The following is a 5,021-nucleotide window of genomic DNA, read 5'->3' on the forward strand; positions in this document are numbered from 1 at the left end:
GCCGCGCGCCACCGCCGCCCGCTCCCGCCCCGCCGCACGGCCGCCGCCGCTGTCTCGCCCGACCCGCCGGAGGTAGCCGCCTCCATCCTCGGTTTTCGTGAGAAAACCGATCGTTTTTTTTCGAAACCCTAGATCTGTTTTTTTCAGATCTCGTTCGGTTTTTTTCGGTTTAGTTATTTAGCGGACGTTCGTCCGTACGTTCGTTTTAACGAACGGTTTTCGCCCGTTAGCCGCAGATAACGAACGTTCGTTCGTTAGCCTGTTCGTCAGTTTTTCTTTTTCTCGAATTTTTCGCGATTATTTTCGATCGCGATTTCTGATCCGAATTTTGTTGTAGTATAACTTTTCGCTCGTTCATCGGAATCAGGCGATTCAAGTGCCTAGAGTTTCGTCTCGAAGCCCTCTTTCTGTTTAACCAACTTAAACAAGATTTTGCTACTGTAAAATTTGACTTTAGTCCAGATTAGTAATCAGATCTTGTTTCTTTCGCAGTTTGAGTTTCGTTGCTTCGTTTGATTTGATTCTTTTTGCAAACCGGAGTTCTTAAGTTGAAATTTCTGGTTAGATTTCTTATTTGAGTTTTACCCGTGCATCTTGCTTGATTGCTTATTGTATGTTTGTTTGTTTGCGATAGAGTACCCGGAGTGCGAAGCGTGTTACTACGAGTCTCTAGGTTTCGCGGATCATCAGCAAGGCAAGTAACACTTTGATCATACCTCTTTACTACCCAGTTTTACTGCATTAGATCAATCCTCAAACAATTGCATGGTTAGGATCTGATTAAATTGTGGTTTTGGGAAGTAGATGAGGTAGTACCTATTCACCTGTTTATTATCAAACCTTTGGGAGTTACTTCTACGTTGCTTATACTGCTATGCTATGCTCGTAGACATGGATTGGGTTTGAGTGTATTCATGACAGATGTGAGTTTGTTAATTAATGGTTCAACTTAAGGTGGCAACTTAAATACACATCTGGGTGGATTGGTTGCAGGCACCTGGAGAATCCAGTGTTGTCCTAGGATATCCCGGAGGACCCGTGTGATCATCCTATGGCTCGCCACCCAGGCGCAAAGGGATCATAAGATTATTCATGCTAGAAACTTCCGTGTGCAGCCACAAGCCATTATGGGCTCTGGCATAGTTGAGTAAGTTGCGTGAAGCTCTCGAAGAGGTAGACTAGCAGATGTAGTGGGTTGTAGGTGGTACTGTCTATCCAGAATAGAGAGTTAATGCTTCAGAAAGACTGTGTCTCGAATCTCCGATCATGGATGTATTCGAGTCTTGTGGGGAAAAGTGCGCAAACCTCTGCAGAGTGTACAAACTAATCATGATTAGCCGTGTCCCCGGTTATGGACATCTTGAGTATCTAGATCTTGGATTATCATGTGGATCTCATCACTCTTAATATAAATTTTGATTGGGTTTAATGATGATATTTAATTGGGATTGAGTTGGAGGAACCTTCTCAATGTTTAACAACTACCATGATAGTTAAATAAAATTTATTCCTTTGTTGTAGGAAAAAATTGGGTTCTCGCAAAACACATTAACCATTAGAGCCTCCACCAGCCATTTATGCATGTAGTGATAGCATTATTTCTGTTTCATTACTCTCTTGTGTTACATTGCCAGCATATTCCATGTGCTGACCCATTTCAGGCTGCAACGTATCATGCTGCAGACTTTTCAAACGACGAGTAAGGTGCCTTAGGTCGTGGTCTTTCACTCAGTGATGTCGTTGGAGTTGATGGACTCACTTTATCTTCCAAGCCTTCCGCTGTTATCGTTTTAGATGGCCTTAAGCCATATTTATTGTAATAAGTTCTCTTTTGAGACATTCGATGTAATAAGTGTGTGGTTGCTACTCTGTTATAAATCCTCAAGTACTGTGCGTGTCAGCATTACCGATCCAGGGATGACACTGATGCACAGAGATCAGACTGTTTGAGGTCTGGTCGCTACAAGATGGTATCAGAGCACACGCTGACTGTTGGACATGACCACTAAGCTAAAACCCTAGATCACTTCTCTCTTCTCATTTCTGACTCCTCTCCATTTCCTACTCTTTAGGATGGCGGATGCAAGGAACAAGTTTGCACAACCGGATGAAGACACGCCTTTTGGACGACACTTGAAGGAAGTCACTAGGTACCTGAACATCGGAATACCAAGCTTCACCGGGACTTACAATGCCACTTTACCAGAAGAGGAGCACTGGATGATTCAAGTTCAAGTTCCAGGAAGGACATTTATGCCAGTCACTGAGTCCATAGAGTTGTCCTTTGACGCACCCACCTGGAGTCTAGGCAAAAGCATGGCAGCCCACATCACCATGGGACGCATTGGAGAAGTCTACCACCAGGATCTCAAGGATACTATCTACCAGATTTGTGGGCGCCGAGATGAGCAATGGGAAATGATCAGCACCAGGAAGGATAGATCTATTGCAGCTTTCATCCAGGAGTTAAACCAACACATTCGTCGCCAGGAGAATCAGATGTGCGCGGGCATGATGGATCTTAAGAAGGCAATGACCAGGATCACAGAGATGGAGGAAGAACTCAAGGCTACTCGCGAAGATTATGAGGAGGAAATCATCGTACTAGTGGAGAAGAATGACGACTTGACAAGGAAGCTGGGAGTATTCATGGGAGATCCCGCGCCAGGAGGAGAAGACGACGATTCCACTTGCCCGGAAAACTACATCATCATCGACGGCACCGACTCGGACCCTGACGATAGCGATGATGATTTTGTTGATGAAGCTAGAGCAGATATTATGGAGTCTTCCACCGAGTATTTTTTCTAGTCGACCACCATAACAGTAGTAGTATTCCCCCATGTATATAGTATAGTCCGAGCACTTTTGTAACGATAGTTAGACCGATTGTATGCCCTTGCTTGATTGATTGAGTGATATGTTTGTGTTTGTCTCATGTGCATATGAGTAGTGTTTTCCCCCTAGACCTCATTCTATTCTCTTTTCTCACCTTTTCTAAACCCAGCAGATGCCTCCGAGACGCGACAATGGATTTGCCTTCCCACCGGAGCTCACTCAGTTGATCCAGCAGCAGAATGCATTGATGCAGATACTAGTCCAGAATCAGAATCAGGGGAACAACAACAACAACAACCCACCACCACCACCACCCGTTGATCACTTAACCCGTTTTCTAAGGCTGAATCCGCCGGTGTTCTCCAATAGCACTGAGCCGATAGTTGCAGATGATTGGCTCCGAAAGATTGGAAGGGAGTTGACCACTGCAGGATGCACAGATGCGGAGAGAGTGCGTTTTGCTGCACATCAGCTTGATGGACCCGCAGCATCATGGTGGGAGAATTTCACGGCCACTTACCCCATTGACACTGTTTCATGGGACCAGTTTCAGCAAGCTTTTCGCACTGCCCTGTATCAGCAGGAGCTATGTCCATGAAGAAGCGTGAGTTTCACAACTTACGCCAAGGAGGACGCACCATTGGCCAGTATGTGGATGACTTTAGTAAGCTAGCACGTTATGCCCGAGATGACGTTGCTATGGATGCAGCTAAACAGGAGAAGTTTCGGGAAGGACTGAATGATGAGCTGAGCATGCAGTTGATGGTGGCAAATTTTAATAACTACTAGGAGTTGGTAGATAGAGCTCTCATGATTGAAGGGAAGCAGCAGCAGATTGACAACCGCAAGAGGAAGTATGGACAAGGGAAGTACAATTCTGGAGCTCAGCAGAGACCCCGTTTTACCTCGAACTCGGGAGTACCCCTTCAACATAACCATGGAGGTCACAATCACAATGGAGGGATGTCGCACAACCATAGTAGCTCCAAGAATGGGAATGGTAATGGAGGAAGCAACGGACAGAACCGTTCCAACCCAGCAACGCCCGCCAAGAAGGATCTAAGTCACATTACTTGTTTCAAGTGCGGGAAGAATGGACATTATGCCACGGAGTGTTCTGAAGCAAAGAATGGAAATGGCAATGGAAGCTTTGGGAAGAAGCCCAACCCTTACAACAGGGGACAAGTGAACCACATTAGCATGGAGGAGGTTGAAGCACAACCCGATGTAGTAATAGGTAAGTTTATGGTTAAGTCATTTATTGCAATCGTTCTTTTTGATACTGGTGCATCGCATTCATACATATCAAAGGGATTTGTGGATAAGTTTAAACTGCCAACCCAAGCCCTTAGGTCACCCATGTTAGTAACCTCGCCAGGAGCAGAGTATATGGCTAGCCTATGGTGAGATAGGTTACCATTAAGGATTCGTAACTACCTGTTTCCCTCGGACCTAATAGTATTGGAGTCACAAGGACTGGATGTGATATTAGGCATGGATTGGTTATCGAAGTATGGAGGGAACATTGACTGCGCCAGTAAGTCGATTTTGCTTACCACCCCAGAAGGAAGAAGGATCAAGTTTGTATCCCGGCATGTGCCGAGTAGGACTCAAGTGAATTCCTTATCAGGTGTTGTACAGGAGGAAGTACCAGTGGTGAAGGATTTTCCGGATGTATTTCCAGAAGAGTTTCCAGGCATGCCACCGGATAGAGACATTGAGTTTTTGATCGAGCTTTTGCCAGGCACAGGACCAATATCTAAGAGACCGTACGGAATGCCCGCAAAGGATTTGGAGGAAATTAAGAAGCAGATTAAGGAGTTACTGGATAAAGGCTATATTCACCCAAGTTCGTCACCTTGGGGATCATCAGTACTTCTAGTGGAGAAGAAGGACGGATCGTTGAGGATGGTTGTTGATTATCGAGGATTGAATGAGGTGACGATCAAGAACAAGTACCCACTGCCGATGATAAATGACTTGTTTGACCAACTGCAAGGAGCTAAGGTGTTTTCCAACATCGATCTACGATCAGGGTACCACCAACTGAAGATTCGAGAGCAGGATATACCTAAGACAACCTTTACCACAAGGTACGGGCTATATGAGTATACTGTTATGTCATTTGGTCTGACTAACGCACCTGCCTATTTCATGAACATGATGAACAAATTGTTTATGGA

The sequence above is a fragment of the Triticum aestivum genome, chromosome 5D (genome assembly GCF_018294505.1).
Source record: "Triticum aestivum cultivar Chinese Spring chromosome 5D, IWGSC CS RefSeq v2.1, whole genome shotgun sequence".
NCBI classification, from domain to species: Eukaryota; Viridiplantae; Streptophyta; class Magnoliopsida; order Poales; family Poaceae; genus Triticum; species Triticum aestivum.